Below are 13,102 nucleotides of genomic sequence, written 5' to 3'. Positions count from 1 at the left end.
CCCCTTTAGTTTCTGGGAGAGAGAAGGAAGTGCATAAACATACAGAAATGGGAAAAGAAATGCCCACTGATCTTTTTTGCCTGTACGTTTGAACCTGCTATGCATAAATGCCTCAGGCTTTTCAGCACAGAGATCGGTTGGTGCCAAAAAGAATGGAAGGGGGTGGCCCTGAGCCAGTGGCAGAGAAAGTTTCAAACCTGTCTCAGAAGAGTTCTTCTACTGCCTCAGTGAGGGCAGGAGGATTAACTTGAGACGATAAAGCTAGACTGAAACAAGACTGCTTTAATTCTGAACACCAGTATCCTATCTGAAGAGCTAGTATATTTTAGAAGCATTTTCATTTTGAACCTATTGCTGTGCATCTTCAGTACGTTGGCAGTTTCATTCTCAGAGATTCCATTCTTGCATGAGAGATGCTGTTACAATGTCCTTCATTGTGAAGGAGGAGAACATCTGGGCTTTGCAAGAAGTGCGCAGAATCTCAAGTGTGGAGGAAGGAATCAAAGGAAGAGGGATCAGCACAAGAGTGAGTGCTGAGCTTTGAAAGATGGTGTCTGGTCTTTGGTAGTGTGCCAGAACTTTAATTTGTAGTTTTTCACTAACAGTAAGAATACTGGAACCCAGATTACTTTTGGTTTTTTTTTGGTAGCCAAAAAAATTTCAATACACTGTGAAGAGATAGAGGGTGATTGCTTGGAAAATTACACAAAAGGAAACTGCCCCTTCATACTTATTCCACAGAACACTGTTGAAACAGGATTTTTGGGACTGCATCAAGATACATCAAGACATTGATTAGCAGTGTTTCTTTCCCTGGGAATGAGCTGGTGAGAATTTAATTTGGCTTGATGCTGCTGGCCAAATTGCAACATTAGAATTGATCAAGGAAAATTATCTACTCAGTACTAGACCTGTCAGAAAACAAAGCAATATCAAGTCTGTCCTGTTAGGTGTTCAGATATGTTGTAATCTAGATAGGCTAAAGGAGTTGGCCTTCATCACATACATTGGCATACCTTGATTTTCAATGTGTTTTCATTATAGTGGTTTTATTTGGTGTATTTTTTTTTCATTACAATTCTATATTTGGGGATTAGTAGAAGCTTGTAATGTGTGTTTTTTGGAAGGATTGCACAGAAATGTAGTTGTAAACCTACAGATCCAAAAAATGTATGGTCTCAATAAAGAAGAAAGATGAAGAGTGGGAAGGAAATATATCTGTTGGGTCTTTGCTTGTTATTTGTTGCCTGCCTGGATTTTTGTGAGGACTGTGTTTCTGAAAGTGCTATCTAAACAGAGGAAAAAGGAAGAGAGGTGTGGAGGACGATAGAAGGAGGCAAGGAATGTGTCAGAGATAGGTGAAGCTGGGAAAGGATGGAGGGAATGGGGATCTGAGAGACTGCAAAGGGAGGCAGGGAGACAGTGGGCTCAGGAAGAGCACTGTGTCGGTCACTGTACGCTATTTACTTCTGTTTTTTCTTTACTTTTAGAGACACGGATCTCTCTCTTTCAAATCTCATCACTGTTATGGTAGAGCCTTCCTGGTAGTTTTTCAGGTCCTTGATTTCATGTGATACGTGGTTCTAAAACAAAGCTTCTTTGTCAACATCATAAGAAATCTCTCTGAATTCTTGTATCACAGTTATTTTCAGATCATTGCCACATGAACTTAAGAAGCAGAAGAGCTTTGGGGGGTTTTGCCATTCCATTATGTTTGAATTTGGTGATTTGATGATAAGTTAATTAACTGCAGTATCAGCCACTTTATGTGATATAAATTAACCTTCCTATTCAATGTTAACTGTTAGTTATAATAACATAAATCTATAACACCAGCATGTGTGTATTACCTTTTAAATAATCATTTGCCCCATTTTGCATCTCTTAATGATGCTCTAGTCACACCAGTTAATAGCATGCTCTAAGTGGAAACTTCCTGTCAACTATTTACCAGTATCTGCAGGAATAATCTGAGATGCGGCTCAGGCAAACTATAAATTCTTATATATACCCTGTTTAGGACAGTGTTGCTCAGTCAAAGATGAGTTTTCAGACTACCACTTCCTTAAATATTTACAAACATATAAGTCTATATCCTGTCCATCACTGGATAGACTAAACTCCCTTTGAAGTGAGTAGGAGCCACCCATGTATGTCAAAGGCAGGATGTGGCCTTGTGGCCTTGCATGGAGTGAGGTTGCTGTAAAGGAACATGCACATCCCAGGCTTTGTTATGGAATAATATCTCATGCCTAAGCATGTTTTGTTGTCCATCACAGCTTGGAAGGAGTCCATGTAACGGCTTCCAGTAATGTGTTTACTGGGAATTATAATGCAATTCTAAATTGGGTGATAGAGTGGGTACATTTTTAAGGAGGTAATCGCCTATTTGCTACATTTTTCTAATGACCTAAGACTCTCAAATACTCTTCCCCACCCCCGCCCCCAGGTGTGTGACATCTGTAAATGAGCATGTCCCCAGGCTCGTACAGTAATTTTCTAAGATTGCCTTTGCTGAAATCAGTTACCTGCAATGTGCTCAAGAACTGTAGCCACAACAGAAAAAGCACTTGGCAATAAGCATTGCCGAGGTGTTATGGCAAGTCCATCTTTTGTTTGTGTGTATGTTGCACTCAGTTTGAAGTCAGTGGTTGAAGCATATGAATGTCATCTGAAACAGCTAGTGCTGCTCCTGATGGAAGAGCTTTGTATAATTGTGTGCGTATGAATAGTTTATTTCCTATTTTATAACATCAAACTAGGCTGCAGCCTCAGGTTACTGCTTGTCTAGTAATGACATGTTACAGTTCACTAACTGCAGCATTTGCTGTTTTATGGATTAATCTGGAAAAGGTACTTGAATTAAAACAGTAAGGTTTTAAAGTAAGGTATTGATCTGAAACAGGAAACTTTGATGCAGGGAAAGATTCAAGAATAATAGATCAGTCATTGCCTGACTCAGCTGACTCACGGTAAGTGACAAGGTAGGATTACTGACAGTTATATTTTGCAGACAAATCTTGCCTCAAGTGTTATGTCTTTTTGGTGCAAATTCAATGTAAATTTGCTTCATCCTTCTAATTCATAGATGAAGTTGCCAAAAGCTGGGTTATGATGTGGGCGAATAGACATGGCTTGTACACCTTATACCACGGCATAAGTTTAAATCTTGATAACTAGCCAAACCAGTGAATTTGAATCTTAATGGAGTTATTAAATTCAGCATGATGAGTAAGGAAAGGTACAGATTATTCTGTCTTACTTGGAAAGGAGCTGAGACTAGGCAAGTGTTTAGGAACCTTCATTCCTATAGAAATCAAGAGTGTTGGTGAGAACTTCCTGGCCCAAGTGATAGAGGAACCAACAAATAAAAGTGCTTTGCTGGACCTCCTGTTCACAAACAAGGAAGGACATTATGTGGAGGTGGAAGGTAGCCTTGCTTTCAGTGACCATGAAGCAGAGCTCAGAATCCTGAGTGGAGGTGCAAGGTAAAAAACAAGAGCACTACCCTGGATATCAGGAGAGCAGACTTAGACCTCTTCACAGATCTGCTTGAAAGAGCAACATGGGATAAGGCCCTGAAGGGAAGAGTGATGCAAGAAAACTAGTTGATACTCAAGAATCACCTCCTTCAAGCCCAAGAGTGGTCCATTCCAACCACCAAGAAGTCAAGCAACAAGCTAGAAGGCCTGCTTGGATGGACAAGGAGCACCTGGAAAAACTCAAATGTAAAAAGAGACTATATAGAAGTTGGAAGCAGGGAGAGGTAATTGGAGAGGTATATAGAGATGCTGGCTGAGGACACATGGATAAAGTTAGGAAAGCCAAAGCCTGTGTGGAATTAAATCTAACAATGGATGTCAAAGGGAAGAGTAGGGGTTTCTGTAAGTACGTAAGTAGCAAAAGGAAGACAAGGGAAAATGTGGGCCCACTGTTGAATGAGGTAGGGGCTCAGGTGACACAGGACATGGGAGAAGCTGAGGTACTGAATGCCTTCTTTGCCTCGGTCTTTACTAGTAAAGATGTCAGAGAAGTCTTCAGAAATATAAGGACTCGGAGACCAGGCAGAAAGTGTGGAACAAGAAAGACCTCTCCGTGGAAGAAGATCAGGTTAGAGAATAATTAATCCAACTGTGCATACATAAATCCATGGGCCCTGGTAGGGCACCCACGAGTACTGAGAGAGCTGGATAATGTTGTCATGAGGCCACTTTGAATAAGCTTTGCCCAGTCATAGTGACTGGGAAAAATGCCTGAGGACTGGAGGAAAGCAAATGTCACACCGATCTTCAAGAAGGGCAAGGACCCAGAGAACTGCAGGACAGTCAGCCTCCCCTTGATCCCTCAGAAGGTGATGGTGCAGCTAATCCTGGAAAACATTTGCGCATTAGGGACAAGAAAGTCAACCAAGATGAAGTCATGCTCAATCAACATGAGAACCTCCTATAATTAAATGACCGTCTTGGTAGGTAAAGGGTGAACAGTGGAAATTGTCTACCTAGACGTCATTAAGGTTTTTGACACTGTCTGCTGTAAGATCCTCTCAGAGAAGCTGATAAAATGTGGACTGGATGAGCAGGCAGTGAGATGGATTAAAAACTGACTGAATGACCAGGCCCACAGGGTGGTGATCTGTGGCATCAAGTATAGCTGGAGGCCAATAGTGGATCCAGTCCTGTTTAATATCTTCATTAATAACCTTGATGATGGGGCGGAGTGTACCCTCAGCAGGGCTGCTGATCACACCAAACTCTGAAGAGTGGCTGATAAACCATGGAGTCTTGCTGCCAGATTCCCAGGACCTCAACAAGCTGGAAGAATGGTTTGATAGGAACCTCATGCAATTTAACAAAGGGAAGTACAAAGTCCTGCACCTGGGGAAGAACAATCCTAGGCACCAGTTGCTGTGGGCTGACTGGCAGAAAAGCAGCTTTCCAGAAAGAACAGCAGGTTGAACATCAGGCAGCAATATGCTGCTGCAACAACAAAGGCTAATGGAACCTCAGCTGCCCTGGGAGGAACATTACCTGCAGGTGGAGGGAGGTGAGCCTTCCCGTCCCCTCCCCTGAGCACTGGAGTGCTCGATCCAGTTCTGGGATCCCCAGTGCAAGAAAGGAAGAATCAGAGAATTATCAAGGGAATTTGTTCCTGAAAAGTTGTTTTGTTTCCTATTTGAAACCTCTCCAGGTCCTACTATCAGTTTTGTAAGACACACATGCATATGTGCATGTATGCATACATGTGCCTGCATTTTCTGTGATCTCCTTTTCTATTATTTAAAATTTTCTATTATTTAAAAAATACTTTTTAGGATTAATATTTTCAACTGTAGCAGATGGTAGCTTTCGTATGCTAAGCACGTGAACTTTTCTACAAAGCCTCATATCCCATGTGCAAACCTTGGAGAGTTTGACTAAAGGTTGTAACTTTTGGATCCGACCCTGATTTTATTCTGATGCTTTCCTTCACGGTGTTTGGAATGACTTAGAATAATGGAATCAAGACTAACCTGACCCTGCAATTTTCAAGGACAAAAGACTAGAATGAGCTATGGAACTTTCGCTTTATATAATTGTTCCTCACTAAAAATTTATGTATTTAAGCTTCCTTTGTTTTTCTAAGAATCCTGTAATTGAATGGCTTATTTGCAGTGACTTCCACCTTTATAGTTAGTAGCAGAAATAACATTGAAATAATGAGTTATGTAGGTGTCAAATAAGTGGTGCCAGTGCAGAAGCAGGCATTCAGCTATAGGCATAGCACTAATCTATATAGACATATCATTTTTTTAAAGTACATTTTTTTCTGTACAGAGCTTTTGGTGGTGATAGCTAAATATGTTTGGAGCCTCTCCCTCTGTTAATTTAAGTTCAGAAATTGCAAAACTCTTAATCATGTTCCCTGTCATCAGCAGGGAAGAAGGCACCAGAATGTGCATTTAACATGGGATTTTAGAATGAATGAGAGCTGTTTCCCTGGTAACAGGTTTGGAAGATGGTTCTTAATCCTACAGAATACGAATGGAGTACCTGAAATAGCTGCTTGTTCTTTGGGGTTGTTTTTTTTGGTTGTTCCTCACAGCCCATCAAATTTGTTTCTTTATATGTTTATGGAGGGGTTTTTTTGTTCTTATTGGTGAGAAAAAAGAAACAGCTTATAATTCAAAATATTGCCTGGCACAGATTTCAGGAATGGTTATTGGTAAACAAACAAGAGAAGTGAAAACACATTTTATTTTGGGGTTACATTTCTATTGGAAAGCAAGAACTAACTATGTATGTGTTTTAGAGATTAAATCTGCTTTGGCTTTTCCCCAGGTCAAGAAAACACTGTCTTGTCTCTGCCTTGTAGTAGTGGAAACATTTGTGACTATGTTTTCATGTAACTATGAGCATTGTGAAGATAATTTCAGTATTTAATATGGTACCTCCATGAAAGAGTTTAACAGAATATGCAGAATGATCCTCCAAGATTGCTGAATAACTCTAAAGATTTTCCTTTCTGATAAACCTCAAAAATTTCCTTTCTCTGTCTTCAGGTCTCCTCCTTGAGATAACCGCAATTTCATTCTGTATAATTTTTCTTCATCTATTGTTTTAAAAAACATTTTTTGTTGTTCTAACCTTGTAAATTTTCACTAAGTTAGCTTTATTTACTTGAAAGCCATTTTTGTTACATCCACATTTGTGCACCAGCACCATTTAGTACTGTATATCAAACTATTAGTCCTACAGTTACATAAGTCTAACAACTGCAATAGAAAATATTGCAGATGCTGTTTAAATATAGTTTAGTTTTTAATGTAAGTAGCAAATCTCATAACATAATCACTAAATGTTGGTATCTTTAGTCTCATAATTATTTCTGCCCAGGAAATAAGCAGTTATTTTTCTGTAAAAAGAGTCAGAAATGTGGTCTACCATCGAGGCTCGAGGCTTGAGTTTTGCAGAGCTAGTAAGTCAGCTATAGCTATAAACATGATTCTGTCTGTGAGCCTTTTGTAGTGGCCACTTGTAACTGGAGAAGGGATGGCATCAAACATTACTTTTATGATCCTGTACCTTACCTTTCTAGTTTTACTTGTGTCACTTGGACTTCATCATGTTTATTGTGCTTGACAACAGGGACAGTTGGGAAGGTAATAACAGACTTCCCTTGCTTCTGTGGGACCAGGGGGCTTGTCCATGCAAATATCCAGTGACTTGGCCCTTAGCAGCACCAGAGCTGTTGAGTGAGACAGCTGTCAGGACAAGAGTGAAACCTGTTTTCATGCAGCAACAGATGAAATATATTTGCTTACTAGCTGACCTACGTCTGTTCATGTATGGCAAGTGGAAGTGAACGCATGAATAGGTCTATACTGTAGGTGAAGGTATCGTTGCCATCTCAGAGCTAATAATGGTGAAGAGCAGCCTGGAACTCAGTCATGTGAACTGGTCAAGTGTGGATCCAGGATTTACAGTAGGCTCTATAATCTGTGCTAAATGTGCTGTTGTGTTGTTCTTAATGGTGGTAGGGTGGTAGGGCAAAACTGGTTAGTTAGCTTTGCCCTGTCCTTGGCAATTACAGCCTTCTAGTTTTATGGTGGCTGTGTTCACAGTCTGCCCCTCGGTATAATTAAGCTGCAAACAAGAAGTCCTTACGAGAAGAAGAAAGCATAGAGTTATGTTGTTTGGGGGTTTGGGATTGTTATTTTTGTTTTATTGTTTTAATAATTTGTTTTCTCCATAAAGAGATATTAGACTTGGAAAATAAAGCTGACAGGCAAAGGAGAAAGTAAGGACGAAAGAGACAATGGCTAAAACAGACATGATGTTTTACTCCTTGAATTAACTGGCAAAATTCCAATATTTTGTTTAATTGAGAAAGGGCATTTGCATAGGTAACACCTATGTGGCAGTCAGTAGTTGAAAGCAGAGGAAAAAAAATGGATGCTTAAAGTGTCTGGAAGGAGAATAAATATATGACATTAACTAATGTATTTACATCTCACCTTTTGAGAATATTCTGTCTGTTGACCTAGTCAATAGAAAAGTGTATTCTGTGTTTTGCCAGTAATGATTCAACAGATTATTTTCTGAAGTTAAATGCACTAAATGTATACTGGCCATGTGCTTACCACAAAGGTCACTGAAGAGTAAATTACACTTTACCTTCCTCTCCCCGCCAATAGCCCTTTTAAACTTGCTTGTACTAATAACAGAATTCTAACACCTTGGAAGTATATAGCCATGTTTTAAAGACCCCTGTTCTCTAATGATTCTAGAATGAGTGGCGTTAAAATGTGATATATATCTACAAGGAATATGTCAATATTTTATTGTTCTGTTATCTACACCTTCTATGCTACCTCCTTTTTATTAACCCCCTGCCATGTTTAGTATTAGTAATGGAAAAACTGTATTCAATTTTTTTAAGCCCCACCACCTGATGTCTTAAAACACAAGTTCCAAGTTGTTTGTCTCAATTTCTTTTCCAACTATTTTAATTTAAAAGATGCTCAATCCAAATCTGATTGTGTCTGCAGTTCCATCCTAAAATGCAGTTATCTTTGGCTTGGTATCTTGCAAGTATGCATATTGGCACGACTACTCCATTTTAAAACTCTTTTAGAAAGCTCTGCCACTTTTTAACATGCTGTAAAATGATGCTATGTAAAGATGTGCTTCAAAAGCCTTGTTTCATTTTAAGCTAATGAGCCCTGAAGATTTTTTAGATAGTTTATGGGAAGGGAGAAACAAAGAGCATGTATTGTTGGATTTGCCCAGAGGCCTTGTATTCTGGGTTTATGACAAGAGGCACAGCTAGAAATGTAAGGAGTTGCTGGAAGGCAGAACACAGAAAGAAGACTGTGCACTTTACTTAAGGTCATGGTGGGGAGTAAAAAGCTTTTAAATCAACTTGTGATCAGGATTATGATAGGTCAAGGGGTAAAGCTTTTATGGCTTTATTACCTGTGTTTCATACCACTTTATAAATAACTCAAATAGGCAATTTTCATTTTCTGTAGATTGATATTGACAAAATCAAATCAGGTGATGATAAAATATTAACCTTAAACTTCTTAAAAAAATAAATTGGATACATGCAGGGAAGAACTCTGGCCAGGGAAGAACTCTAGCTTGGTTTACAGGTGATGATCTTTTTAAACGTGGCTCCATCTACCATAGGTGTTTGTGGGGCTTGGAAAAAAGCATCTTTATTTAAAAGCTGAAATTAGATACATGGTGCTTTGATTTTATTTCTTTTTTTTTTTTTTTTTCCCAAACTTTACAGTGTTATTACATACCCCTGACAGTGAAGTTAACAGTTGCACAATGTTTCTTCTTTAACTCAAATATTAGTAGAGGGCACTGCTGTAATGCCATAGGACCGTTTATTCTGAGTTATATAAAAATTTAGGCCAGCAGTTCAACCTGGATTAATCAGAGTGTTTTCCTCTAAAATATAAGTGTTCCACTGGCAGGGAAAAAAGTTTGTGGTGGGGGTTTTTTGTTTTTATAAGGTTGACTTCTTAAAGCTGATATGCCAGGACCCTTTATGAGGGCTATGATACATTATGTAACATCAGCATTTTACTAAAACAAATTCCTCCAGGAAGTTGTTTCACATGTTTCCGTATGTTTTGCATATGTTTCCAGGATATCTGTATGTTCTATCTCTCCCAAGTAAACCAATACAATGCCAAAATTAAAGAAATCCTGGACGCTTGTTGAAAGAACAGCTGTATTAATCTTCTTTTTACAGACAAAAATGTTAAATATTTCTTATTGCTTGATTAAAATGTTGTTTCACTGTTCTTCTGGTGAGTGCCGTAGGTCCTGTTACCTGGAGAGCAGAGCTGAGCTAGCAGTGTCCTGGAGAGGACTGTTGAACAACATGGGCTTGAATAAGGGACAAGCTACAGCTTTGAAAGCAAGTCCACAATGGACGATGCAAAATACAAAAGAACTTCATAGAGTAAGATTTGATGACAGTGATAATTTTTTCAGAAAAATGGCTGTGATACACGAGTAATGCATGATAACGTATACACTTTCCTATGTTTCCTGAGTTGTGCTTGTTAATACTGTTAATGGTTGGAGCCCTGGAGTTGCATGATTTTCATTAAAGAGATACTATTTTCTGCTATGGTACTGAGATGCAGTATGATGAGGTGGGCACACACAGTGTTTTCCTGCTGTCTTTTACCTGAAGACTTAATGTTCAGAGGAACTCTTTCCTCCTTGTGCTGATATATTTTTGACACCTAGTGGTACTAAGTGCAAAATACTGAAAGTTTGTTTATGCTGGTAACTACGTTACCAGCAGTAAATTCTTGGTGGAGAAGTGAACCAAGTCCTATAGCTCAGCCAGAAGCGAGTTAATTGTTAAACTTCTGAAAAATAACAGTAAAGGTTTTAAGAAGCAAGTGTAACTCATATTTTTTGCTCTTGTACCATCAAGAACAAGAAAAGGCTGTCCATGACCCTCTCATATAAAAGCTCTGGGGGACAGGAATGGATTTATTCAGTCACATCCCACTGATATTGAATAACAGGAAATATAGAGAAAATGGAAGGTGTGGTGGGAAAGGTGTTGAGCAATTATATGAGAATTTTTTCTGTGCAGTGCTAATTGAGTTTGTAAGGATGATTTAAAGATGCAGAAGGATATTGGGAGAGTAGGCGGTGAATGCTAATTGTAGATCAGTATAAAGTAATGCAGATGGAGAACAATTACCTAGCACATGCCTCCTCTCTCTAATTACTTACAGTAGAGATAACCCAGTGATGCTGCTTCATAAATCTAAGTTTTGACAGCACCTTAGTATTTCAAGTTTTGATATTCTAGGTGTATCTCAGAGCTAAGGAACTGAGAAAACTTCAACAAGGGTGAAGCAGATGATCAGGCTATGAAGTATCTTCCATCTGAGAACTGAACTGACCTGCTTAGGACTCTTCAGCCTAGAAAAAGTACAGCTGAAGGTGAATATGTGGGGGCCTTGACCGTGGCTGACTTCGAGGTACTCACCAAGCTGCTCTATCACTCCCCTTTTGCAACAGGACAGAGGAGAAATGATGAAAAAGTTCATGGGTCAAGATAAGGATGGAGAAATCACCTAACTATTACCGTCACAGGCAAAACAGACTCCACTTAGGGAAACTAATTGAATTTATTGCCAATTAATAATGGGACAGTGAGAAATAAGAACAAACATTTAATCACCTTCCTCCCAGCCCTCCTTTCTTCCCTGGTTCAACTTAATTCCAGACTCTTCTACCTCATACTCCCAGCTAGCACAGGGGCATGGCGAGGTGGGGGTTGTGGTCAGATTGTGACACTTGGTATCTGCTGCTCCTCACTCCTCCTGCTCTTCCCGTGCTCCACCCTGGAGTCCCTCCCATGGGGTCGTCCTTCACAAACTCCTCTGACATGGATCATTTCCATGGGCTGCAGTTCTTCAAAAACTGCTCCAGCATGGGTTCCTTCCATGGTGTACAATGCTTCAGGAACAGCCTGCTCTAGTGTGCCTCACCATGGGCCACAGCTCTTGCCAGGACCCTGCTTCTGCACGGGCTCTCTGCAGGCTGAAGCTTCCATCAGGGCACATCCCACCTGTGCCGTTGTGGGGTCCTCCCAGGCTGCAGGTGGGTCTCCGCTCCACTTTGGACCTCCATGGGCTGCAGGTGAGTCTCTGCTCCCCCATGGACCTCCATGGGGTGCAGGAGACAGCCAGCCTCACCATGGTCTGCACCACGGGCTGCAGGGAAATCTCTGCGCCAGCGCCTGGAGCACCTCCTGACCTCCTGCTCCAATGACCTCGCTGTCTGCAGAGTTGTTTCTCTCACATGTTCTCACTCCTCTTTCACACAATTGTTGCATAGCTTTTCTTACCCCTTCTTAAATATGTTATCACAGAGATACTGTCATCATCACTGATAGGCTCAGATTTGGCCAGTGGCAGGTCCATCTTGGAGCTAGTGAAACTGGCTTTGAGGGATGTGGGGAAAGCTTCTGGCCTCTTCTCATAGAAGCCACCCCTGCAGCCCCTCTGCTACTAAAACCTTGCTGTGTAAACCAAATACAATATGATAGAGGTTTCTAAAATGAAGACTGTGTGGAGAAGGCGAGGGGGAAGATTTATTGAATACAAGAAACAGAAATGAAGCTGGTGGATCCAGGCTCAGAACAAATGACATATCATGGGTGATAAAACTCTGAAACTTCTTACTGAAATATGTGAGGATGCAAAAGCTTTCCATGGCTTTATAGAAAGGCCTGGCCAAGTACCTGAGAAATACAAGAGGGCTACCAAATAGCATTCAACTAATAAACTTCTAAGCTAAGTCCTAACTTTTAAGATGCAGGGAGGGTTTTGTGGAGGAATTATCTTACATTCTGGCCTGTCTTTTGACTCCTCTCTCGACCACCACTTACAAACTTGGTTAGAGACAGGACACTGCCTGGATGGGTGCTTGGTGTGAGTCAGTGCAGACATTTTTCTGTTGTAAGACTAATAGGAATGAACAGAGGAACGGGGTTTACATCCTGAAAAATGTTAGGAAATATGTTGCTATGACTTGTAAATGGGCTTGAAGCAGTATGTACATGCAAAATATTATATGAATGATTTCATTTCATAAATAACTTTATAATATCTGTTTGTTGTGGTTTTTTAAAATAGAATCAATATTTCCCAGAGTAGCTAACAGTAATTAATGCATTTTTTTGTGGCTTCAGTTAGCATGTTTTCAGTCAGTATTTACATAAGAATCAGTAGAAATGTGAAAATAGGTAATGTGGCGTAATGATTAAATTCTTTCCCAAGTTCAGGATTAGTGCAGGCTTTATTGTTAAGGTGTAAATGGTATGTAAACTTTGTACAAAGTTCTTAATGTTGAGGATTTTGATACTTACACAAGCCAAATTTCTTTCTTTTGTAGTCATGTACCTTGCTTGTTTTGTAATCCAACGTCTACCTACAGGACACTTAGATTAAGCGTTGTGGAATGTATTATCATAAGATACTTAGATACATCTTTTACCTAAAAACCTGTCTGAAACCCAGAAATGCAAATATTTTGACTAAAACAATATATGTTATGGAGAATGGAAAATT

At 39.8% G+C, this 13,102-nt stretch overlaps 1 protein-coding gene across 1 annotated transcript in view; it reads left to right on the top strand.

The window, feature by feature from the left end:
- GNA14 (G protein subunit alpha 14) overlaps window positions 1-13,102 on the top strand; it is a gene marked incomplete at both ends in the record, with an annotated part of 78,741 nt that overhangs the window by 23,122 nt on the left and 42,517 nt on the right. The gene's annotated exons all lie outside the window — the stretch shown is intronic.

Source organism: Streptopelia decaocto (genome assembly GCF_964273445.1).
Source record: "Streptopelia decaocto genome assembly, chromosome: Z".
NCBI classification, from domain to species: Eukaryota; Metazoa; Chordata; class Aves; order Columbiformes; family Columbidae; genus Streptopelia; species Streptopelia decaocto.
This window is presented reverse-complemented; position numbering and strand designations above follow the sequence as displayed.